Source organism: Pseudomyrmex gracilis, unplaced genomic scaffold, assembly GCF_002006095.1.
Source record: "Pseudomyrmex gracilis isolate BER0280 unplaced genomic scaffold, ASM200609v1 scaffold_91, whole genome shotgun sequence".
Classification (NCBI taxonomy): domain Eukaryota; kingdom Metazoa; phylum Arthropoda; class Insecta; order Hymenoptera; family Formicidae; genus Pseudomyrmex; species Pseudomyrmex gracilis.
Genome location: NW_018020675.1, coordinates 213780 through 241616, shown reverse-complemented (window position 1 = coordinate 241616; position 27837 = coordinate 213780). Strand labels below are relative to the sequence as shown.

Here is a 27837-nt window from a genome sequence, read left to right as displayed (position 1 = left end):
GTAAATGTTTCAGAAAACGTTTAACTTTTAATTACGGAGATGTTTATCTTGGAAATGAAATATTCAGAGTGTTTTAAAATGCATTTTTTTCGGCGACAAAAAAAAGTAGAAAGCTTGATTATGTAAATATTTGAATTGGAAATTGAACGGATGGATTTGTGTGTGTGTGTGACGAACAAACGGTATTAAAAATTCTTCGCAAATCGCTTTTCGAATAGTTTTAATCGATATATCGAGAATGTGTGTGTATATATATATATATATGTGTATATTTATATATACACATATATATGCGTGTACATACGTATATACAAACAAGAATGCATAAAAACGATTTATTACAAATTTTTAGCGTGAGTTGATGGACTAGAATGAAATTGAACGAACGGATTTTTGACAAACACACACACACACACATACACACACGCAGGCGCGCGCGCGCGCGCGTACAAGTGGTATCGAAAATTTTTGGCATATTACTTCGAATTCTTTTCAAATCGGCATAGCGCAGTCTATTACGCTATGAATCGTGAAAAATAAAAAATAAAAAAACAATTAAATATACGCTGGTGCGCGAACTGTATTTCATAAATTAATGCATTTCCAGGTAAAACAATTTGCAGTTTTCTCTCCGTTACTGTTTTCTTAGTAAATAGAAAGAAAACGTAATCTTCAGAGACGAGCTCGCGCGCGCGAAGCGCAAAATCTGAATTCGAAATCGTTCTCTGATTACTTCGCGTTAATAGATCCTACATTCAGGTCACGATGATCGTGGTATTTAAATATAGAAGTTACCATTTAAGGTTTTTAAGTGAGAAAGAGAGAGAGAGAGAGAGAGAGAGAAATCGCCGAGCGAACTCTCGGAGCCATAATAACTTCTAAAAAGCGCCCCGTCGTAAAATCTACGTTACAAGTACACTCCTCGAAAGGTTAAAATCTACGCACACACACTTTTTGTACAAGACAAATATATTCTACGCAGTGTTACTCTTTGAGAACAAAGATCTCACAATTATCTCAAAATCGTAGATAGAGTTTCGCAGATTATTCAGAACTTAAATATGTAACATAATTGTTTAAAGAATCGCGAAAGAGAGAGAAAAATATAGTCTAAGTTAGACAAAAGTTTCGAATATTTTCCATCAAAAAAAGACAAATATCCTTGCCGATGCTTTTTCTCACCGAGAAGAAACGTTTACTAAATTTAAAGCGCGTTTACAATTTTAATTGCGTTTCTCGAGAACGAGGGCGATATAAAATTTATTTGTGTGAAAATACAGGAAAAACAGTTAATTTGCAATAAACAAAAAAAAATGCAAACAAAGACATTCCGCCCAAAGACAAAAATATTACTGCACACGGCGCACGATTTAAACCCGAGAGAAAGAGAAATCGACCATTTAAGGGCAAAAAATGGTGAGCGGTATATCGTTTCATTGGATTCTGCAATCACCGCGTTTTTATCGCGGAGGCCGCGGAAAGGAATCGCCGGTTGCTATTTTTATCGCCGTCGTGATATAAATCGTGCGAGCATCATCATCCCCAGAACGCGCGAAAATCGCGTTCGGTGAGAGAATCGTGTCAGTTCTCCGATATCTTTAACCAAAACGTAATGTTATCTTTGTTAAGCGAATAACCCCGGGTTTGGTTCTTCTCGCGCGTGCAAAAGACGAAGAATCGCGCGGGGAATTCAATTATGCTCGGGACGAAACGCGAATTGAAACGCGCTCGGCAATTTCGCGAAGTACGTGCAATAGTTAAGGACGGAAGGAGAATCGCGGGTGTGAGTCGGGAGTGCGGATAAGGAAGAGGAAATGATAGATGCGAACTATGCGAAAGACGCGAGAGAGAGAGAGAGGCAGAGAAAGAGAGGGAGAAAGAGAAAGCTAGCGACTTCTTCGGCAAACTTCATTTTCCGACTTTATGCTATTGAGAGACTGAAACAATGCGTCGAGAAGATTTAAAGGCATTGTGCGGAGCGCGTTGTAATTAGTATTTCGCGTCGGCTTTGCCACTCTCTCTCTCTCTCTCTCTCTCTCTCTTTCTCTCTGTCCTTCGGTTTCCGTGCAACACTTTTCGAACGTGCCCCTCACACCATAACGGCGCGCGCGAAAGCGGAAGTTTTCCCGTCAACATTTTCCTTTTCCCCGCAAATAGTCCGTAAATGTTGCGTTCTACGAGGCGGTTCTTTTGTGTTTTACCGCGTTCGCTCGCTTCTGCAAAAAAGCGGCCGTGCCATAAAACGCAGAGGTGGAAGAGCGGGGAGGAAAAACCGGCGCGATGTCGATACAACCGAGCGCGGGATGCGGTTGTAGGAAAGTGAGCGAACAAATTGAATCACGATACCTTGCGCGGAGAGCTGATGGTGCAGGCCGCGAAAGTCAGGAAAATGAGAAAAATACGGAATGCATTTACCGCCTTTTTTATACGCACCAAATATGTTTATCGAGGTTCGTTGTTTGTTTTTTATTTTTTTCTTTATTGTGTACAGAATGTGAGACGACTCGAAAAGCGGGCTCGTGAAAACATCGAAACTAATACCGTTTATTATTTGTCGGGAAACCATCCAAAGTCATTTCGCTTTTTCTCTGTTTCTCTCAAAAAAAGAAAGAGAAAGAGAGAGAGAGAAAAAAATATAAAAGCTGTTGATCGGAAACATTAAAAGACATTAAAAAGGATTAAAATAAAATAAAAAGTCGAGGTCGATGGTCGTTTTTTTTTTTTTTTTTTATTTGTTGAGAAAAACCGACCGCGCTTTATGCGGTGCAGCGGCAGGGGAAAATATTTCGTCCCGTTCCGCGAAAACTTTTCGCCGACGCAGCTGCTCGTCGTCGGGTTTAAGCGCTATTAATTGGTCCACTAGGAAGCATAAGCCGCGAGAAGCAGCTTTCGGTTACTTCGCCGAAAATATGGATAAACCGTGCTTTGGGAACGACGACGACGACGACGGCGACGACGGGGGTCTAACTTGCTAACGAGCTCGAACGGAGAGACGCGATGATCGATAAACGTCAGGCAACTCTTAGCAAGTTGCTGCTACGCACATAATAGCAGCATACACGTTAGTTTATCTATTTTCACATCGCATTTGTTCACGCGTTCCATCTTTCGCGCATCACATTATCTTCTCGCAAATTAATAAAAACTTTCCATTCATTTTTCCGATACAACATCACATCGATATTTAATACGGGGGCGCGCGCGCAAAAAAAAAAAAACATTTCGCAGAAACGTTAATTAAAATTCTAATTGGACTAATTTCGTAAAACTTTCGCGCAATGATTACTCCCACACTGATGTAAGCTCCTCCGGTAGGTAAACTCTCTTTCAATCGGAGTCTTCTTATTCCCACTTTCGAGTGGATTCAAACTTCGCGATCTCCCCGCCGCGTCATCCCGCAGTTTTCAGGAAACGCTCGCGCGAAAAGCGCATCTCGCGAGCCTCGCTCGCTCTTTCTTTCTTTCTCTCTGCCGTTTCTATTGATCATCAAGCACAGAAAAGGTTACTCTCTCTCCTTTTCTCTCACTTCGTCTATATCCGCATTATCGACAACCGAGTTTTCTCCAAAGCCATTCGAGCCACTACCTTTGTTCGTTGACTTGGGCGCTCGCCACGGGGTATCGTCACTTGACGCGGCGGCGCGAGCTGCTCTCTTCGCGAAGATAAAAGGAGACGTCACAATAATGCGCGGTGACTCGGTTTCCCGCGAACGAACCAGACTTTTCACTCCGCGGCTCTGTGTCCTTCGGGGGTGCTGCGCAAAAGGAACAGGCGAGCCGTGACGTACACGTACGTATGTATATATATATATATATATACATGTATACACATATGCGTGTACATATATATATACACACATATATATATACCGCGAGAAAAAATTGCAACACGAGGATATCCGAGAGAACGTCAAGGGAAACCGCACAGCGCGAGACATTCGCAGCAAGTTCCTCGCGATTCATAAGATCGCACGAATGACAAGTCAAGTACCTTACGCCACGGCGTTACCTATTGTATCGAGTGTGTCTCCGGCAGAACACGGGGTTCCTCTGACTGCGCATAAGCCGGTACAAGGAAATCCGCGGGATCTCGTCGAGATATCTCGCTAGTATAGGAGGTGGGTTCTAATCCCCCGAAATGTTTCGTACTCGAGAGAGAGAAGAGTGAGACGGAGAACACAGGCGATATATCTTTGGGGAAATATATTTCGGAGAGTTTACATAAAAAAAAAAAAAAAAAGATAGGGATTTTGTGGAAAAGTATTTTTTTCTTGCTATTTTATTATTCATCAGTATTATTTTAAGAGAGACATTTATACGCCGCGAGCAGCAGCATCAGTTCTACTTCCCTTCGTTTTCTACAAAGTGCAGTGCACGATTCCGTGAATATACATATATACATATATATATACATATATATATATATATGTATATATTGCGAGATTCGATTTATGCACTCGAGTTGCGGCGGCTGCGACGAGTCGCGTTACGCCAAGTCGAGCGCGAATTCGTCGCGTCGAGACGCGCGCGCGCGCGCGCACACGCACGTACACACACACACACACACACCGATTAAAATACCTTCTCCAGGTAAGTCGTACTTACACAAAAGGAGGCCCTCTCTCGTGCAAACGAGAGCTCCGCATAATTCCGTGAATTAATTTGAATTAATTTCAAGTAATTTAAAGTCAGTAAAATTTAAATAAGTTAATTAAGTATATAATACAATTAAATAAAACAGAGCAAATGCTCGCTCGCGAAAGGCTTATTTCCATAATGTATGTCAGCGCGAGGTTAATTACGCGAGCGTTGCAACGTTACGATTCTCATTATCGTTCCCGAACCGACGACCGTTGTTTATGACACACAAACGGATAATTTCGCGCGACTAAAATCGCGGCCCAAATGCGCGAAGTTGCGCGAAAAAAAAAAAAAAAAACATAAAAAGAAAAAAAAAGCTAACAAAAACGAGCCTATACGATACGTGATCTGTTTTCGTTAGATCTTTCGCGGACATGAAAATCCTCTTAACGTCGAGCATGACTGATTGACGATCGGACGTGTATATGGTAGTGGTGCGGACTGGTAGCATCTTTCGGCGCGAAATTACGCGCGGGACGCCGAAGTTCCGTGAAACGCCCTATACACAACCACTCACGTTTCCGTATTAACCAGAGAACCCCGGCCCGTCATGAATATCGATGCAAAATACGTCCGTTCTCGGTATTGTCGATCCCCGCGTTCAACCTACCCCGCGCGCACCTGTCGATCTCTACCGCTCCCCGTATCGATAGGTCGACCTCACGGAGAAGAGCCCTCGTGAGCCCCCGGCACGGACAAATTTGCGGACAATGTCGACGTTTACTCGATATTTTGCTTTACTCGTGCGCACAAAATATAAGAGAAAATCATAATAATACGTATTACACATATACATATATACATATCTACATAAAAACCGACCTGATCGTGCACACGAGAAAATTTTTTTTTTTATTGCGTTAACGTTTTTTTCTATTGAAGTTATTTATCGAAAGATATTACGAAACAAAAATTCCGCGTGCGTTTTAAATTTTCGTCCCGATGAAACGATTAAAGGGGAATCGCGGAGCGAATTGTTCTTAAAGCATCGCGCCGGATCGCGCGATAATATGCTTTTACATCACAATGGCTATGCAAATAAACACCTGTTCGATCTTACGGCGAAATAACACCGTATCAAACATTGATTATGAGCACTCATCCAATTAATCCGCGCATTGCGAAACTTTTATATGATTATGAGTTCCCCGCGGGCGGCGACGTCGAGTCGATTCAATGCGAACAAAGGATGATTATAATGCACAGACGTTCGCCCGCTGTATGAAATTCCATGTCTAAACGCGTAAACGCAAATATATATATATTGTATATATATATATGTATATATATACATATATATATCGATGCTCTTGTAAGGTACGTAAGACGAGCATTGTCGATCAGTCGGGAACGTGGTTTATGGGGTTCAAGGAATGCGAACGTTGCGCACAAGGGGAGAAGAGAGAGAGAGAGAGAGAGAGAGAGAGAGAGAACGGATTGCACGAAAAGCAATTAGAACCGCGTACGACGCGTGCTCAACCTCCAAAAACGCGGCAGATATTAATAGTAGGAATAATTCTCCGTTAATTAACTCAATCTATTGCGTAGTTCGAGAAAAATTTGCTCTCAAATCAATTAATTTTATTATGAAGTTAAAAATAGAAATTTTATATACGTATACGTGAATTATATTTTTATTCGGGATCGAGGTTAAGGAGAAGGATACGAAGATCGATAAGAACAAGATGATACGATAATATCTCGGCGATAATATCTCAGATAACAAGAGCAGTTTCGGAAAAGAATCCTTTCATTGTATCTTCGGTTTTAAAATACAACGCCCAATCTTGAAATATTTCCATAAACTACTTAGAGAGAGAGAGAGAGAGAGACTTTTGAAAGATTAAGACTTCGGGGATTCTCCATTATCAATTTCTATTAAGTACGCGCATCGCTCACATATAAGTCGTTATACATCCCAACAAGACAGTCCCTGTTGGCACAAAGCCACCCTCGGGAGTTGATCCAATTACCTCTTATCTCTCCCAAGTTTATGCAACGCGACTGCGCGGTGGCGCAATATGTACAATAAGAAAATGATTGCACTTATCAGCAATATAAATATCGTGTACACGGCGTGAAACGCACGCCACTCTATTGTATTGACACCTCTTCAATCCTGCAAATCCTCTTCTCTCTTCCCCTTCCGATTGCTTTTATACGCGCAACTGTCCCTCCCAAGCTCACTTAAAACCTTTGCTCCTTCTTTTTTTTTTCTTCCCCCGACGCGACGTCTCTCTGTGTGTCTCTCTCGCGGGAAATACGAGTGGCACGACACTTCTCTCACCCCCGTCTATCTCGCCTCCCCCATTCTCTCTCTTTCTCTCTTTCTCTCTCTCTCCGCCTCACCTCACGGGATTAGATTCCACGATGGAGTTACAAAAGAGAGAATGCCAGCTGCGGCTACGTACGATAGCGATGGGTACGATATACTCGCGAACCAAATTGTTGAACACGAGGGTAATTTACGGGGGCTCTGTGCCGGATAGAATAGACTCTCCACGGTAAACTGACTTGCGTCCTAAATCGCGCGAGAATCAGTAATACGATCGTCTTCAAATCGAAGTAAATCGAACTAAATTAAAGAAAATCTCTCTCTTTTTTTTTCTCTCTGTCTCTCTCTCTCTCTTTCTCTCTCTCTCTCTATCAACTTCTTTTCTCCCCTCCTTCGTTTAATCCGTTTAGAGATAAAGTCAACTTCAGTAAATTGAGTTTAAAGTAAAGACCGGATTAACTTTTTCGATCTTAAGTCATTTAAACTCGGAATGTGTGTGTTTAATCCGAAGAAAAATGTAATTCTCTCTCTCTCGCTCACTATTTCCATTTAAGATATAAAATAAAACGTAATTTGTACAAATTTTGCGCGCAATTAAAAATAAAATTGAAACGTCAAGCAGATTTTCCGGCAGCTTGATTCGCTTTTAATTCTGGTGAGTACGCGCGCTCCAAGGATTCGTGACAAAACGCATTTGTTTCTTTTGTAACAGTTACCTTCGCGTCGTTATCAATTAAACCCACTTTTGATAGCGTCGACTCCGCCTCTGCGCCCTCGTTAACACGCGTCACGACGCCTCCCGACACCTCCAATTCGCAAACTTTGCCTCCTAATTTCATCTGTGCTCTCTTCCCTCGCGCTTCCGCGAGAAAAGCCGCAAAGAGTTGCGATGTGTTTGTCGGGAAAGTTTAAGATAATCAACGATAATTATACATATCTGAAAAATCCTGTGCCAATTAAATAAATTTTAAAACATTACGTATTAATAAAATTACCACGTGTTCCGCTAAACTTTGAGCTAACGCAAAACTTAAAAAATGTATATTCTTTCAGCAGCGCTTCTCTCCTGCAGCTCGAATTTTAATTAAAATTGATTGACGTTCCCGAAGTGTTCAAAATTCCCAACAAACTCTCTCCCCCGATGCCTCGGATAAATAAATTTCTTGTTAATCTCGCGCGCGCTCGCCAATTCATCGCTCTCTCCTCGCAAATGTTTATTACCGGGCAGCTGGGTACTCTCTCTCCTCTTTCTGCGTTCCGGATATTTACATATTTCAATTACCCGCGCGCAACGCAAGCGCGCGCTTTTACCCACACACACACGACAAGCGTGCGCGCGCGCAATTTATCAACGGTGCTTTTCTTCTCCGGAAGTTCCGCCGCTCTCGGGGCAAACTTTCGAAACTCCAATCGGCCGCGAAGCTCGGCGCCGGGCTTTACGGACGACACGGAACGATAACGTAAGCTTCGCGCGTAAATCGATCGCTACCGAATCCCGAGGAGAAGCTCTCTCTCTCTCTCTCTCTCTCTCTATCTATCTCTCTCGCGCGCGCACTCGCAAATTTGTAGCCGCGTCCGCGATAACTTCACTCACAACTATTCGCGCCGCATAAATCTGCGGAGAGAGTTTTTGCGAAAGCTCGCGTTTTTGTTCGACGAAGCCTTTTTTCTTTTTAATATTTTTCTGCTAATATCAGAGTATTTGACATCATTGTGATTATACAAAGGTGCGATTTAAAACGTGAGGAAAGATTTTTCGAATGAGAACGGAATGAATTTAAATTTTTCAAACGTGTGTTGTGCACAAATTCGGTTTCTTCGGCAATTAAAAATCTTCTCCGAGAGACGGAGAATTCAAATCGCGCGAGTTTAATTCCCCTCAACCTTTCGCTCGTGTTTATGGAGCAATAAATAATCTCCTGTTAATTCATTTTGAAATATCCCTTTTTCGCAAAATTGCTCTTAAACTTCCTCTCTCTTTCTTTTATAAAGAAAAGCAAAACACGGAGTGCCGATTCCCGAGAGCCGCAAATTGGCTAAAACTTTCCAAGGAGAGAGGAGAGCGACTATTAATATTGCGCGAGAATTTGCACAGAGACCACCGGCGCCGTGCGCGCCGGAGAGGGTTGCAACCTCAAACCGTGGCCTTCTGAAACTGTAGTGGGAAGTAGTAGTGAAAAGGGGGGTAGGAGTAGTGAGAATGGCGGGGGCAGAAATGATGAGGGAGGGTCCGGCAAAGGTGTTTAACGCACTTAATTAGTTGGCAAGCACCAACCGGGATTAAGAAGTTTGCGAGATTATTAAGGATTAACGAGTTTGTAGTCGGGCCGGCCGCGCTCAATTATACGCGAAATTAACGAGCGCGATAGAAAGGAGAAGGTGGTGATAGGAGGAGGGTGGCGAGGGGGGGTGGGCGGGGGGTGAAGAGAGCTTTATGCGAAATTTCGCTGTGCGCGCGCGCACTCGATTTTAATGCATCTCCACCCGGACGGATTCGCGCGAATTAATTTTAATGGTTCGAAACTGAGCATTATTGCGAATTAATATAGAGCACGTTGCCACTCAGAGGCGTTAATGCTTCTCTGTGTTAACCCTCCTCTCTCTCTCTCGCGTATGCGCGCGCGAGAGCTCTTTGATGCGGATTAAAAAAATTTTTTTTTTTTTTTTATTTTCTAATTATTATTGGTAAAGCGCGAGACCGCATTATTTCCATTATCATTTTTCAGCCTTGATCGACGATGAGAAAAAATTTTCATCGACATTATTACATCGGGTATATTTATTAATATCTTATTTACTCTTTTCGATTATCATTCGAAATTCATTTTTTGCACCGAGAATCTAATTGCGCATATATAATTTTATTCAATTTTATATCTTACTTTCTCTCTCTCTCTCTCTCTCTCTCTCTCTCTCTCTCTTCGATATATATATAATATATATGTACTTACATATATTTCAAGCGCTTCTGAAACACGTAATTAAATGCGTTTCATATCGAGGACTGCAAACTGCAACGCGAGCACGCCATTAAACTTTCTCGAGCAAATATCGACACCGAGGAAGATAGAGAGTTTCGTCGAGAAATCTATCATTAAAACTCGATACAGCATAAAGATAGAGCGCGCGCCCGACATAATAGCTTTCTTCTTACTTGTCGTCATCGTCGTCGTCGTCGTCGTCGTCGTCGTCGTTCCGTTTTCCCAACTCGAAGAGTTAAAGGTATAAGGCTCGCGAGATAAATCTGAAAAATTGAATAAGTTTGACGCGGGAACTATCGGCTCGCTTGCGCGCACGACGACGACGACGACGACGAGAACGACGTGACACGGTGCCGTGACGCCGCTCTCCGTGTAACATGCGGCACGTTTTCAGTATAAACTTGTAATAGGATTTGCCCGTTTAATCCGTTCCGGACGGACGTGCGGGCGGCGGGGTGTAATGCCGTGTTACACGCTAATATCCGATTATACGCGAGGTTCGTGACGATGCCATTTATGAAAGTGAATCGCGAAAGTCACAGTCAAATTTCCGCGATTAGCCTTTTCCCGATCGCAGCGCGCGTCGCTGCATAAAACCTTCGATTATTGCACATTGCAAAATCCGCGCGCGCGTATAAATTTACAATTATCGCGCATTATGTTGTACGCGAACTAATTAGTCAAAAGTAAACTAATAATTTAAAACAACCTAAATAATAAGAGCCGTGCGCAGATGTCGCGTCGGCGCGAGAGAATAATCGAGCGTTTATTATTGTACAAATTTACGTACGAGCGTACAATCAAATTTATAAATTTTCGTAGCGAGAAATTTTAATTATACACGTGCTTAACGCGAATATATATATATACGCAAGAACGACTTCGTGTTTCGCGTAATTTACAACGATCGAATTGAAAAGGAGAACGAGAAGGGATGCCGCGACTCCGCGGCGCGGTGAAAGGAGAAGTGATCGTCGCCATCGACATCGGTCACGTCTTGTCGGGAACGTCGTTTACATCGATAGCCATCCGCAAACAACAGCAGCGACGACACATACGGACGCGTCCGTAGCCACCATAAATTTCTCGCCCGTTACAATGCGCGACGGCGGGCGCGATACGTATACGACAGGGGCGGAGAGAAGGACGAAGAGGGGGGAAAACGCGACGGGATGAGAACAGGAAAGTGCAAACAGGAACTGACGTAACCCGGGTTCGATCCGTACCCGTTCCCGTTAAATTACACCTTCTCCCGGCTGGTTACACGAGTACGTAACATGTGTCGCGCGGCCAGGCCCGACGCGAAGAGCAGCTTGCGCGTATTTTCGTGTTGTTTGATGTATATGTTGCCACATTTTTCTCCAAGAAAATGTCGGAGAGAAATTAATTGCAGAATTATTAAAAAAATAAAAAAATAAAAACACGACACGCGAAGAGATGCAAAATAAAGAATTTAATATCTTCTGTCGTTTCTTTGCATAAAAATTAATTGCGCTAAAAAATTGCGATAAAAAAATGTAACAAGATGTCGCGCGATATATCATCATTAAATATTTTTTTAACGGAGATTGCGCACAACTTGTGCAATATTTTTCGCGCAAACGATCATTTCTCACAAAGACGCGCGACCGCCGCCGCCACCGCCGCCGCGGGCCCTCGAGATCGTAAATCCTATCCTGTCCGCAGAAGAATCGCCCTATATGTAATGTTGTCTGTCGAGCGTGCGCAGATATATCTAAATATGTACATATCTTAGATACCGTAAGATGGATCGAGATTGCCGCGCGGCTGGTCTAAGGTTAACTTCGCGCTTTGGTGCGCGCCACGGAGAAATCACGGGCGAATATATACGACGTCCGGACGAATCGCAGTCATTCTTGTACTCGGCAACAATCAGGTTCCATCGCGCCCAAAAGGATCCGTTTACGTCTGTTCTATTACGAACGGACCTATCGCGATGTAAACGACCTTCTTCTTATCGGCCGTTCTTATCGATAATAAGTCGCGGTCAACCGCGACCGCGCGCGCAGCATCCTTCACGAGATGCTCCTTCGCGTTTCTTCGTCAAAGCGACAGAAGGAGATACACGTGAGGGCACAGGGGGTCACAGGAAACAGAGGACCGGAGAGAGGGAGAGGAGAAGGAAGGGAAGAGTGGATCGGCGAGTTGGAACAAAGGAACCTCATAACTCGCCCCGTTGCTTTCTCGTGGCTTGATTATCTTGCCGAGAGAGAGAGAGAGAGAGAAAGAGAGAGCGGAGAGAACGCCCGGCGATTGGTCCGGCTCCGAAGAGAGATCATTCGCCGACGCGATATTCGATTTTGCACGACCCAACGGCCCCGAGAAATCCGACCGAACCGGATATTTAATAGAGCACAGAAAGAGAGAGAGAGAGAGAGAGAGAGAGAGAGAGAGAGAGAGAGAGAGAGAGAGAGAGAGAGAAGGCAGGGATGTATATCGCTCGTATGTTTTTGCGAAATACCGCACGTTTCATCATTACATTGTTTATCGCTGCCTATCGCATTTCTGCAGTATTTTTCATGTTACGTACAACAATTTAATAAAATATAAAAAATATAACTATTAAAAAATCACCAAAAAACGTAATTAAGAAATTTCTTCTCGTGTGTATAAAAATTTTTATTTTATAATTACAGTTTGAGACGCGTTCAACGTTGGTTCAGTTTATTTCAGTTATATTTTACGCGTTCGTTACATCTGCAAGTACTCAGGATGCAGATCCATTATTTCGAAATCCTTTCTGTTTCCGAATCGTTTTCGCATTAATATCGGGTCACCGCGCGCTAACGACCGTCTCCAAAATTTACGATCGTTTGTCTATTATTATGCGCGCTATTATGCTACGGCGGCGTTTATAAGCGAGCGGACGCAAAACGCGCGGGATTCACGGCAACGGACACGCGGCTTACGCGGTTCGCGGTTCTAATTACCGCGCGCGCGAATCACGGCTGCATGACTAATACTTTCGGAAATTCGATTACTCCGAAAGGGCATCGCGCGCAATCTAATTAGCGCGAAACAGCGGCGCAACCGCGCGCGATGTATTTACGAGTACCATACCGTGTATTACACGCGAGTAGTGCGCGCGCACGCTTCGTTTTTGGACGCGCGGTTATACGCGGCAACAACGCGCGGGAGATTCGCGAGAGACGCTTATCATCGCGAATTCACCGTAACGAAGAGACAAACCGATATGCTTCCTCGCGAAAACGTCATATCGCAATCGAATGCGCGAGTTAACAACGGACAAATGTATTCGAAATGTTTTTTTTTTGTTTTTTTTTTTGGAGCTTAACCCGTTACTTTGTAAAACCGTGTAACTTTGAAGTCACACTGATGTATCAATATTCTTTTAGTTTATTTTTGTTTTTAGTTACGCCACAATGTGGCGTACGCATCTTGTTCCGTCGCTTCTCCTTCGTAACCATGGAGATTGTTTATCGCGCGATTCGTCAACAATAATAAAAGTAATCTTTGAAAATTGTAAATTCATTGTTAATTTATATCTGGAGGTGGATATTTTTGCTGATTTCGTGTTACACAAATTTTTTTATACTTACAAAAAAACCTTCGGGTCGTAAAGAGTTAAACACAATGATATATTCTAAGCCTTTGAAATTTTTTGCCAATGTTTTGCTCGAAACGAGATAAAAAATTTTAATTAAATAAATTTTATTCTCGAGATACATTTGAGGAAATTATTCAGACGCGCTTGAATAGAACGAAACTCCGAGTTTATATACCGGTTACCCGGTACGTCGCTAATTATGCGCGCGAAGCGAGAAGGTAAGGTAAGCAACACCTGTCTATAAAAAGAGTCGCCGGATGTGTACGATGGAATACGTCGCTTCCGGTGGGCGACGACGACGACGACGGTCGCGCAGGTAGGCGGTTATCGATATCCATCTCTGCTGTTCGCGTGTTTACACGTGTTATACCCGTGCGCATCTTTGCGTTGCGCGATTCCTCTCTCCATCGTTTTCCAATTAAACAGGAACCGTGTATCCGATGGAAATTACCGTGCAAATCGATATTGTAAAATTACGATATACGTGTTTGCACGTACCGATTTTCCGGGATAGATACAAGTGTGATCGCGCGATGGTTAAATTAAATCTTATAATATCGCGCGTAATTACATAAACGTTCGTATTAGTTGATATTTGTTGCATATTAACGTTAATTATTCAGTTATGATTAGAAGTTTAATTATGTAAAATAATATTTGTATTTTTTACATCTTAATATCGCGCACAAAATAAAAGTTTTGTCACACAATCTGGCACACAATACGATGGCATCTTTATTTGAAAAAAATCTAAAAATCTCTCTGTGATGTAATTAAACGCTAATTACCTAATTTACTGATTTATCGCTCGGATGCGAAATTTTGCGTCAAAATGATTTATCATTTGCACGAAAATTAAATCCAAACATATAGAACGAGTAGTATATATCGAAGCTCTCTGTCGGCCTGAAAATTATGTTTCAAAATGTGCATACGCTCTCGAGATGTATTTCAATCTTGTACTCCGTTTACCAATTAAATCAACACACTTGTGATCGTGCAAGAAAAAAATTGTATTTCGTATACGAGAAAAACATGGTCTATTAATCAACTTAATTATTCAATTAATGTTACAAACATGTATCTCTAGAATTATATTTGCTGTATTTCAGATATGCTTTTCACATAATAAACATGATATTCATAAATTCTATACGATGCGCACATATGCAACTGTCGTTAAATACGTTATTAATTATATTATGCGAGAGAGAAAGAGAGAAAGAGAGAAAGAGAGGGAGGGAGAGAGACCGAGATTTATTGGTAATTTTTCCAGAGGCAGTTTTCAATTCCGCGCGACGTACATCGTCGAGACCGGAGTGACTAATTACCTTGCGAATTAATTAGCTTGCGGTTTAGGCAGGAATTCAAATTTGCAAAACTCGGAACGTTATTAAGAGTCGCAGACAAATTTCATATTCTCCGCAAACTATGTACTGACAGCTCGATATTCCAATATGTATTTGTACATATTTATCGAGAAAATACTCGTGCGTTTCTATCATAACCGCGTCCGATCCTTCGTTAATTTTCTTTCCTTGTGTAGCCGATGATATCAATTAAGTAACGTAATCAAATATTCACGTCAAATATTCATCGATTGATTGATTCGCCGTTGATTTCGACCACACTTGTCAATCGTAAAATCAAAGTAATCTTCAGTTTTATTCATCATACGCGAAATAATTTATCGTCGCATTTAAATAAATAAATTTTCCCAAAATATAAACCGGAATTTTCAATTATATTCATGGATCTTGCTAAAATATGGATTTTACTAAATGACACATCGGCGTCGAACAACGTGCGAGAACTGGAAGTGATTACTTTTGTACTTTCTATCTTTAATTTCATTGATACAAGTTAGTCGAGTTATTAACGTCGCAGTAAAATTTTCAAGAAAAAAATAAAATTTTTGCGACGTAACTGTCTACGTGCCGCTGCAGAGACAGAAATCCTATTAGCAGCGCGTGCCTCTTCAGGACATCGCGTAGAAAAGACGCGATACCTTGTACTGTGCACGACGTCGCGTCGACAAAAATTAAAATCATGATCTTTCAGGACAAAAAAATGGAAACAAAACTCACCGTATGAAGAGTCGGCGCGCGCGTTCTTAAAAATATATATACAAATGATAATACTCCTTACGAGATGTCGAAAACACACTCACCTGTAACACAAAGAAAGAAAATTTTCAAGTTTTATTCGGAAATGCGCGAACAAAAGCAAACAAATACATCTCTTACGTTTTTAATAAAACAGTTTTTTGACGAAATTTCTCTTTTCACATTAAAAAAAAAAAAAAAGAAAACTTTTACGTCATTATTGCAATTATTTCAGTGTGTGTGCAAATGTTATAATCAAAACTTGATTAAAGTCCCGAAGTTTTTGGCTTCCACGTTTTTCCTTTTTTTTTTNTTTTTTTTTTTTTTTTTTTTTTTTTTTTTTTTTTTTTTTTTTTTTTTTTTTTTTTTTTTTTTTTTTTTTTTTTTTTACGACTAAACAAAAATAAACCAAGACTTTCGGGACAAAAAGGTGAATAAAAAAAATTGTAGAAGGGTAAAAACAGTGGAACGGCTGCAGGGAGGATGAAAGGCGGGGAACGATTCCGACAGCACGAGATCACTCGTCGGTCCTAAGGACATCCCCCGGTTTCCATTGGATCTTGAAATTGCAGCGTTGCCACTTTCGAGGGTTCTGCGCTTCACGTCGCTCGCTGTTATTTTTATTTCGTCGTCTTCGCGCCGCGGAAAGGGGTTAAAGGACTCGAGGGAAGAAGGGTGATGATTAAAGTTGCAAGATGTGTCGGGAGTCCGTGCGAAAAAAAAAAAAAAAAGATAGAGAGAAAGCGAGAAACCAAAACCTTCTTCGGGTTAATTGTCGTAACACTTGGTTCCTCTTACCCCCGGCCCCGTTGTTAATTTACAATGTCACGGAAAAACCAGCGCGCTTGTTAAAAATTCTCTAGCGCACTGGATTAATAGATCGCACGGATAAGAAACTTGCGCGCGCGCGCGCATATATACATACACACACACACAGATACGATATTATAATCCAAAACAAACATGGATTTTAATCCTTTTTAGTATAAAAACGCGTCATATTTGTTCATTTTTGCGCATCGTTTGCTTATCTACAGAGCGTGCAGCTGCATCTACGCGATTATACTTTTAGCGAGTCGCCGTGTGCGAGGTAGACTTTTTAACAAACCGTAACAGCAATTTAGATAATAGTTCGCCCTCGTATCTTAATGGCCGCTCCTCGTCGAGGCCGCGTCAGAGGATCGCATTTTATAAGGCATCTTCCGTGAAATGAGAATTTCTCATATCTATCTAGTGAGCGAGGCGAGCGCCGGGGCTCCGCTTTTAAATTAGAAATAAATTATTATCTCCCTTGAGGGGGTAAAGCCGGGGCGATTGCCTCTCTCTCTCTCTCTCTCTCTTATTCTGTTGCGCGCGCGACGACTCAAATTTCGCGCAACGCAAATATCTTCCTTGATTATAAGAACGTTCAATGTTCATCGAGTGTATAATGCACGAACCGTTGTTGCGCATTGTAAAACTAAAGTATTATTAATCAAACCAGAGATTACGGACGTAATATTCGATTTTTTATGTAGCTTTATTTTTTTTTCAAAACTTTTTTTCGAACCTTTTAAATTGTCAATTTTGAACAGTCTGGCTTTTTGGGATTTAAAAAATATACATTTTGTCATTTTATATATATATTTTTATGCGCATATATATATTTCGTCATTTTAGTTTTGGCAAATTGTACGCAAATTTTTTAATATAAAATTCCGTGTAACAAAATTTTGCACATTTCAAATATTGCGCTATATCGATTATCTATGGAGAGCAATTCCGAGAAAGATATATCGTACGTGTGTATACGTATCGATAACCATTCGCGTATTCCCGCAACATTTGCACCCTAGGCGTATCGATGCCGTCTCTCTTGAGAAAGAGAGCAAATATCTGAGCGCAGGAAGAAGGCGAAGTGGTTCTCTTTCTTTTGAGAAGCACACAGCGCGTTAGCGTGCACAGCCTCCGAGGAACGGAAGAACACGAAGACGATCACACGAAGAGGGAACAGCCGGACGAGAAGGGAAATAAGCACCTTCGGGCTCAGCAGGCCCGAATTATCTTTCGGGATTTCTCGAAGATGAAACGTCGCGGATGCAGCAGAAAACGAGGAGTTCGCAGGACTCCAGAAAGAGAGAATTGTCCGCGCGCGCGTCTTTATCCTTTTGCCCTCGTCTCGATATTTTCTTGCTCCTTTCTTTCTTTCTTTTTCTCTTTCTCAGTTTCTCTCTCTTTCTCTCTCTCTCTTTATTCAGGGGCCAATTTCGATGACTTCTCGAAAGCAATCGTGCGCGCGAGCGTTTTATTGCAAAATCGCCGCACAAAATTCTTCTAATTCCTAACTCGTTTCTTCGGTCGGCACGAGAATTGATCGAAAAGGACGAGATATATATTCGCGACTAAATTAAAAAAAAAAAAAAAAAAAAAAACTTTTTAATTTATGTAACAAATAAACGATGAAAACCAAAAGTAAAAAAATTTTAGAAAATCGACCTTAAATTGGAAATATTAATAACATTAGCGATCTAGATCGTTTCGCGAGTTGAAGATTTGCTGCTATTCAAATGCTAATAATTCTAACGACTTAACGTTTTCGAATGATGAATTCACATTTTTAAGGATTTACGAATCATTCGATCTCTCGAAAGAGATCTTCTCGCGCTCGTCTTCCTCGAACTTCTCTTCGCGAGACAACCTTGAACAAGACGGATGCGAGTGTACTGTCTCTCGTTCGTTGCTGGACCACCTTGTGTATCGTCACGTTAACCTCTGACCAAACGACGGGAACACACGACGTGTAACATGCAAACAACCTCTCGAATTTAAAATATACGATACCGAGAGAGAAAGAGAGGAGAAGTTTTACGTGGGACAAAGGACATTTGCAAACAGAGATCACAGAGAGAGACCGCTTGGTTTTTACTTTACGATAACTTCGTGTTTGAAACAATCTCGGGACGTCTGAGGAAGTTTGTTTTAATTTTAATATCCACTTTGCATCGTACACATCTTCTCCGTCTTCCCTTGCGCTCGAGTTTGTATGTTTAATTCCAAGGTTCAATCTTCTCTCTTCGCTCTGTTTATTGATTATTCTCTTGAAAACTAAATGGTTTATTGACGATGAAGACACACTTTTATCAAAACTCCGGTTTTCAAGTTTCCTCGTCTCTCTCTCTCTCTCTCTCAATCTCGAGAAATTCCGGAAGATAATTTCGGCTCGAGAAGACGGAGCACTTATTTCTCTTTCGTCGCTTCTATCCCTCTCTCTTTCTCTCTCTCTCTGTTTTTCTCTCACTCACGTTGCAAGTAAATCTGCCTTCGGACTATATAGGGTGAGCATATTCAAAAAATGTTGCTCGGGGAAACCGCGGCGAATGCAACTATGCCGGAGAAAATCAAATTTGTTCTTAAAATTCAATATCAAAGTTTGTCGATTCAATAAAATATATCGCATCAGAATTCTCAAATCTGAAATATCTAAAATTTAGTTCGGTACTCGAGGGCTTTGAAGAATTCGAGAATTCTCGAGTGTAACAAGATCGCAAAGGTGCAAGAACCGAAGAGATAAAAATATTTTGCTAAAATAGAAGCGATTATATTTTGTTTAATATCTCAAACGCGTGAACACATATTTAAGAAAACTTTCCGAGTAAATGTATTAATCGCGCAGTCGGCAAAAACTTCTCGAACATGACCGATTTGCAAAATTAAGATCGCAAAACAATTTCGCGCGGACGAACAATTCGTTTAAATTTTTTTTTTCACATCGTTCGATTTATCAGGTCACCTCATGTGCACGCTCATAGTTCGCCGTGAGAACGAAGCTGCAGAACCCGGCGACGCATTGAAAACTTATGAACGCGCCCCTTCTCTCTCTATCTCTCTCGCTTGATGGCTTAGTTTATTGTTCTACGAAGTGTATCCCATTTTTTTGTGGTCCGCGCTGCGTTAAAAGAGCCGTACAAAAGGAAACGTCGCGCTTGCATTAACGTCGTTGGATAAGAATCGTCCGGGAAAGGAGAAAAGGAAGAAGAATTGTCCCGACCCCCCGACGCGAAGTGATGCAACATTTCATTGAATATCACGTTGATAGAAGCGAGACGAAAGAAAACGGGGGAGGCGGAGATTTATATTCCTCTTAAGCTCTTTATACCGAGAATTAAGTTCGATTATATTCTCGCAGCAGATAGTACCAATGTGAAAATTTTTGTAACGCAATACGAGAGATATCGTTGCGCGTCAATTATGCGCACGCAATCGTTCTCCCTTTGTTGATCTCTCTCCATTGTAGTTAATACTCGCGGTATCAATACTTCACAATCGTATACAATCGCGGTGTAGCATGATTATATAATGCATTTAATTAATATTTAATAGAACAACGCTTTATACCGTTATTTCGATAAAGCGTAATACATTTATAGCAAGCGTATAATGTAATTTATTATTTATTACAAATGTAACAAGTGCGCTCGTTTTATACATTTAAATCATATCCGCAATATATATTTCTGCATATATATATATATATATATACATACTATATATATAATTATTGTGCAACAATGTATCGATTGTTTCGCAACTTCTTGTTTCGCCGAGTGTTCTCGAACACAATGCGGCCCTCCGCGCCGGCCGGCTCGATACGTGGAACCGGCAATCCTGAGGGAAAGGTAAGAATCAAAAAGAAGAGAGAGAACAAACAAACGAAAAGAAGCGCGAGCGCTTCGAAGGGCCCATCGGGGCCTGTTCTCGCCCCCAATCCGCTTCAATTTCTTTTACCGGGCCTCTCGTGACCGCGCCACGAGATCGTGAGAACTACTATCAAGTCATGTTTCGTCGAATATTCATCCAGTCTGGACCGCATTACCTAGCTCCTTTTCCTCATCATCTCGGATGGATTCTCGGACGCTTTCCAATTCTTGGAAACTTGAGAAATCTGTGTATCATCATCCGTCGATTTTGAATTTTTTTTTTTTTTTTTTTTTTTTGTTGCGCTTTCGCAATTATTTTACACACACAACGCTTATTGTAAATTTGAGAAAAATCTTCCCGAGCGCACGCACAATAGATCTCGGAAACTAAATACAATAAAAAAAAATTTATACACAAAATTAAACGTGAAATATTGTCGTTCCGTGAAAAAAAAAGAAATAATTGTTTGAAATGACGAGCGCGAAGCGAGATCATTGATCTCTGATCATTCTCATGCAAAAGGAGACACACATCGACTCCCATTGGAATGGCATGCGTAGGTGAAGATTATGCGACGATTATGCACCTGTCACGCGCCTCAGTCACGTCGCTCGCGGAATCGTAAATTCGCGTACGTACGGTATTGTTTCCCTGTACGGCAAACGTTCCTCATTCAGCGAAATCGTCGTCAAAGCGGGCCGCGCGTGTGCGCACACGCGATATGTTAACGTCTTCGATTACCGGGAGGAAAGAGACAATGTACGTGACGCCGTCATTGAATACCTTCATATCGAAAGCAGACGTAAGCGTAATGAGAAATGTTGATGCCCACGATTTGCTGCGAACGAATTCCGCGAGCGGAAACTTTCGTAAACATTGCGTTGTTTAGACGACGTTAATCGGAGAGTTGATGTAACACGCGCAATTCGTACGAATATTGCGGAAATGTAATATTTGAGTGCGCGTGCGCAAAAAAAAAACTCAATCGTTTCGTAAAATCACGTGTATAATCAAAAGTTTTGACTTTATTTTCAATCATTTTTATAGTTTCCTGAATAAAACAAATAGTTTTCCTCTCTTTTCTCCTTAATTATCAATTTTGATTTATCTGGCCTACTTATTTCACCTTGTCTTCCTTTAGATCGCGAGCAAACCGAGTGGCTCGTGACCTGCCTATCAATCTGGGCTAACGATATATTTACGCAACGCTAACAGACATCGCGGAGAGGAGCTTTTATTAGCGGGCGCTGCACAACACACGCGACCCAGTCACGAAACGCGATTCGCGCGTGCCGCGCGTCACGTGCTCCGCGCAAAACGCGCGGATTGGCGGGCGATGACGCGACGCGCGCGCGATGACGGATAAAATAGACGACGATGACGCAACATTAGAAAAAGAAATACCGCGCGCGAGATATCTCTCTACATTATTATTATTATCATCATCATCAAAATGCATACCCAGCTCGCCCGATATCGAGGATGACGCTAGATATCCAGGTTTATCAGAGAAGAAATGACAGGCGACTCTCCTCCTCGCGCGAAAGTTCGAGATGAGTATCGGGGGAGGGCTGCGAATGAAAGTTGCCGCCGTGTAATCAAACTTTGGACATTATGGGTAATATGACGACACAGCGTGACGTACTGTAACATCAGATTCTTTCCCCGGTAAAAACGCGATGTCTCTGGAAATTCTCCGGGATTAATGAAATTTGTATGTCGGCAAAAGCGATCTAACGTCTTATATTTATATACACGTTGTTGTTCCACGTGTTAAGTTTGCACGAGTAATTTGAAATATTACATAAAATACTAGACCGAGTGCAGTATAATTATCGCACCACTAATATTGCGCAATATAATGTGCCATGGATTTCTGAGAAAAATCTTCCTCCCCCTTCGTTCCGAAACGCAATTACGAACTTCCGTCTCGTTTACCGACCTCCATACGCATTCACGTATATAATGATTTTCAAGAATCATTTCTCTATTAAGTACGTGCTTACGTAAGCAACCTTCGCGGCGGTCGCGCAATTTTTCATCGTGACTTCATTACGCGGGAATTCAAGACCGCGCTTGAGAGAGGAGGAGGTGGAGGAGGAGGAGTAAGAGGAGGGTGTATAAGTCGAAGCGGCTCTCGATGACTGTCGCTTTTTTTTTTTTTTTTTTTTTTAAACAAACAGTCTTATCTAGATCGCGAGATTACATATTCGCGTAAGCTCGCGGTTACAACGCGCGTGCGTATAATCAAATAAGTTCTCGTATCGGCGTGCGAAAAATTGCGTTATCTTCATTTTTTACCTCCGCGAGATCTCGCTCCCTTCTTCCGCGTAAACAGATGAGTCGTAATATCCGAATGGGCTCGTATCTTCCCTTTACGATGGGGGATAATAGAAAAAGAAAAAAAAAAGTTGCGCGGTTTAATGACGCGTAACTTCCTACGACGTTACTTCCTCCGCAGGTGCGACGACGCACCTGTGGAGCGCGACAGCGCATCTCCGCAGTTTTGTTCTTAATTGAAAAACGCATTTTCCTTCTTGATTAATATTCTTCGCGGCGTGTAAAAAATAATAAATTAAAAACTGTATTAAACGTGTGTAAAAAAAAAAAAATAAAAAAAACAAATATTTGACAAGAGAATATTTCACATTTATCGAACCGTTTGTATTCGTCGAGCGTTTCGCATATGAATTTCGAGTAAGCTTTGTTTTCTGAATAATATTGCGACGAGAAGAAAAATATTTACGCGTCATCAAATATGTATAAAATGTACAATCGACCTTTTCGTCTCTATTTCAAACAAATGTCACACAGCATACGGCGAGCGTTCGCGCGCGAGACAGAGAGTGTGTTGTGTGTCAGGATCTCTTTCTCGCAGCCTCCGCGTCGCTCGCATTCGGAAATCTGAGTCCTTGGATGTCCGGGTCCGTTCACCTTAGCCGTGTCACGCGAGATTAAAGTGAGACTACCGCGCGCCTTGGCTTTGCGCTTGGCTCGGCTCGACTCGGCTCGGCTCGGTTCAACCAGGAGAGGACCGGGAGAGATAGAAAGAAAGAGAGAGAGCGCGCGAAAGAGAGAAACAAGGCGAGGCGAGTCCGGGACGAGCCGCACGGAATATCGCTTCAAACCGCGGGAAGAGATCGTTTCGCCTTTATTGTTGCGCACGATCGCACTTTTATCTCGCTGCGCAAGAACGCTGCTTTCTCGAGGATCGCCCCCCCTTCCCGCACTCTCATCCAACGATGTTGAACGCTTGCTCGCAGCAACCCTTTTTTCGCCTGAAAACCCGCTCTCGAACAATGGCGGAAGCAATCAAAGTGTGTTTGAAGACGAGCGCGGCGAAGTTCCGTAGGCGTGACGCGCGTACTACAGCTATTAAGTAATATCTAAATTCGTTAAGTAAGAGAGAGAATATGGAACAAAGTGCATGAAGGTATAATAAACTGGTTATAAAAATTTAATCTCTTTTGCAAACACACAACATAAAACGCGCAACAGTACGCAACACACATCGAACAACGTTTTCGTATTATTTGAATCACTGTCGACTTGAAAATTTGGTTTAAAAAAAAAAAAAAAAAATTGAAGCGAGACTTTTTGATGTGTGCAAATTGGAGTAACTTCTGTGAAACAATTGCGTATCCTCGCGCGTTCATTATTACTGGAATTTTTGTTTTCTCACGTCACGTACTTACAAAAATCTCATAAATTTCATCACAGCGCAAGAGACAAAGAGTCCGCGCATTTTGTTGTTGCGATAAAATTTCGCGACGCTGCAAAAAACTACGCACGGAATAGCGCGCGGAGAGAGGGAGGGAGAGAGATAGAGAGAGAGAGAGAGAATAGCGCAAAACGCTGCCATATTTCAGTGTAGCACCGACCCCGCGGTATCCCAACTTCCGTTATTTATTTCTGGGAATCTGCGGAATGATTAATCGCGCGCGCTGCAACAAACAGACCGATGTAACGAACTAACTCACTCGTTCGTTCGTTCGTTCGTTCGTTCGCTCGCTCGCTCGCTTCGCGATTTACAACTCTCGATATTACCATTCCCAGCGAGTTCTTCGAGTCGTTATTGCGTTTTTACTCTTCTCTCTCTCTCTTTCTCGTGTATCCACGCCACTCTCCATCCATTCTTCGTCTCGTTCATTCTCTGCCACTCCATTTTCCGCACACACCTACATAACGCGCGCCCGTAACAACCAAACTTCGCCGTACTTCAATGAGTGCGGTGCATAAACACGGACCATCCGTACATCTTCGAGCCGAAGTTACTCGGAACTTACGAACGAGTAGTCTCGATGTACATACAAACGTTCGGCCTTAACATTCACCAGATCTAGAAACGTAATATGTTCAACTAAACTTTTGTGTGTGTGTGTGTGTGTGTGTAGAATTTTTATCTATCATTTAGAAAGCATCTGATAAAAGATATCAAATAATCCAAAAATACAGTAAATCGAGTAAATGTAAGGCATTAGATGTGTATGTGTGTGTGTCTACATGTTCAAAGGACAGCACGTAGTCTAAGAGCATGAGATTCGAGAGAGAGAGAGAGAGAGAGATAAGAGAAGCTTCTCCATTTACTTTACTATATCCGTATTTACGTTATATCGCGATAGTCTCTGGTTGCTCGCCTTTACACGAGCGATTAAGAGCTGGAAGGTCAGCTCTTAAATCAGGTCAGGTACAACGTGTGTCACATGTTTAAATTATATGAGCATTCTTCGCTGTATCGATTAGAGAACTTCAAGGTAGTACAAAACATGCTTTCGTTCACAACAAAGGAGGACATGCAAATCTCCGTAAGATCACTTCTCACCTTTGCGTCGTTCGCGAGTGCAACTTTTGCATAAAACAAATTTGAATTATTCAAGGAATGTATCATTAAAAAAAGTTATTCAAAATATCTTGTAATTAATTTCTTGATGTAATTTTATTGCAATTAATATTTCTGTTGTGCGTTCTTTTATAAATTTATATCTGTCATAACAGAGAAAATACCTCGAAATTAAATTGCCAATTAATTATCCGCGGAGTTATGCCATAAAATGATAAATAATAAATATCATTAATTTATAAACGCATGCAAATTGTATTTTATTTTATCGATTGTGATTTGACCGACATATATTTTAATTAAATAATATCACGAATACTTCGGTATCTTTTTATCACAACGGAAGATTCATCACGTACATATATATATATACTCCAGAAAAGTTAAATTACATGCGAAAGATCGAATGTCGCGTAATTGCAAAGGAGAGAGAACGAAGAAAATTGCCGCTCGCGCTATAATAACAGATAACTGATAACGAGACCGCATGATGGACTTTCTCCGCTCGGATATTTCTCTCTCTCTCTCTTTCTCTCTCTCTCCCTCCACCGAGAGAGGAGACGCGAATGAGGAATTGCAGCGGGATCCCAGAATTCGTGTGTTTACCGTTTCCCCCGTTGCAAGCTGTGGAATTATGCATCCGCGCTTGACAACTTCGAGAAAGCGTGGGATTCCGCGCCGCATAAACGCGGGGGCTCCGGCTCCTAATCTGCGAGCGGGTTGTAATCTGCGGTCGGAATACGTACCGGGTGTGCTGTACGAAAATACCGAGTGTGCGAACGGAGCAAAAGCGCCGATGAAACTCCATGTAACAACGCGAATAATAAGCAACGGTTAACTTTTAATTAAAATACGGATCCGATAGATGTTAAAGTTTTTACTTCGTATCTTGATGAAGAATTTACACACACACATACTTTGGAAACTTTCAAAATATGTAAAAAAAAAAAAAATGTATATTCTATACAGTGTTACATTTCCGTGTCATACTTTTCAAAGTGTTATAATTAAGGATCAAATGAGATTGACACGCGGATCTTTTATTCATTTCCAAGTTTTCCTGCCGTACGTCGCCAAGATCCGAGTGAGTTTTTGTCGGAGCACTCTGTATTAGGTAAACCCGCCAGCGCGCTAATGTTCGTCAGTATGTGTGTGTTATGTGTTGTATATGTGTGTGTTTGTGTGTGTGTGTGAGTACGTCGACGACGCGATTGTGGCGCGGGTGTTCATAAAGCCGCGAGCTATTAACCGTAACACAATGGGGCGTGCGAAGCAAGCAAGTACACCGAAATTTCTCCGTTCCGCGCCGCGAAGCTCAAATAACGCGAGAAAATCTGTGCGCGCTCGCAAGAGCGCAATTGAAAGGCCATTATTAGACTGGTCGCCATTTGGGACGAACCGGCGATAAAACGTGCCGAAACGGCGTTCGTAGAAATTGTCGGAAATGTCCGCCATTGATGCATATGCGAAATCGATATGCGCCTTAACATTCTTGGAATGTATCAACCCGAGCCGAGCTACGGGAAAAAATCTAGCGGTGAAAAAAAGAATTTTTTCTGTTCTAAAAAAAATAATTAAATATCATTTGCGAAATATTAACTGTGTGTTTATAAAAATAAAATACTTGAGTGTCATTAATTGTATATAATTTTATAAACACACATCAGTGCATTTTATATTTTTTTATATTGTGCATTTCTATATTGCGTTATAATATTTGAATTGTATTTAAAAATTTTTGTAATATTTTTCATGTTTTGTTATATTTAAATAACATCGGGTGAGGGCAAGACTTTTGATAGATTTTGATTAAAAAAAAAAAAAAAAAAAAAATGGATCAAGTAATTTTATTACAGATATAGAAACGATTTCGTCATTTTATCAAGTAATCTTCATTGTTTTCTATTCTCTTTCGCTATTGTGGTCGATGGAATGAATAAATCGTTTTTAATAAAAATTATTTGGTCTATTTTTTTTATCACAAACCCATCAAAACTTTTGTACTCATCCAATATATTATATATATCTCTTTCAATAATATATATTTTATTTATTTTATAAACGAGAAAACCCTTTGATATTTATACAAGAATAATTAAATAAAACAAAGGTAACATCTGATAAAGAACCGATAACAAAAATTAAAACTACACAAAGTTTAAAAACTAAAAACAAAAAATAAAAGAGAAAAAACCTATTTGAGCAAATAAAATTAATTTCAGTCTAAAAGAATCTATCAGTTGATGGAAAAAAAAAGTCAGTGACACACTGGAGAACTCATTTCCAGTTATGATTTAAAAGTTTAAACGTGTCGTGATTAATATATGATTCAACATGAAAGACTAAAAGATATCTAAATTTACGAACTGGAATTTGAAGTCCAATCCCGCTTTAAAATTCCAGGACAAAATTATATCTATTTATGTACAATTTTATGCAAAGATAAAAAGATCCAAATATAAGATCCTTCTATTTTCAAAAGAGAACAAATTTAAGTTTAAATAGAAAAAGATCGTAATCACGATTATAAAACGGCATAGGATTCACCAAGATGAAAAATATGATTCTTTTATAATAAATTTATAAAAGTTATACAATATTAGATTAAAACTCCTCAAGTACTTTTCTCTGTTTATATATTGTTTTTTTTTATTTTTTATGTTATATCAGTATAAATGCTTTTGCGAGATCTCGCGCTCGGGAGGGAGAGTACGAAGATTTAATTTTCTT

At 41.0% G+C, this 27837-nt stretch overlaps 1 protein-coding gene across 1 annotated transcript in view; it reads right to left on the bottom strand.

The window, feature by feature from the left end:
- Positions 1-27837, bottom strand: part of LOC109855504 (single Ig IL-1-related receptor-like) — a 168546-nt gene that overhangs the window by 124487 nt on the left and 16222 nt on the right. The gene's annotated exons all lie outside the window — the stretch shown is intronic.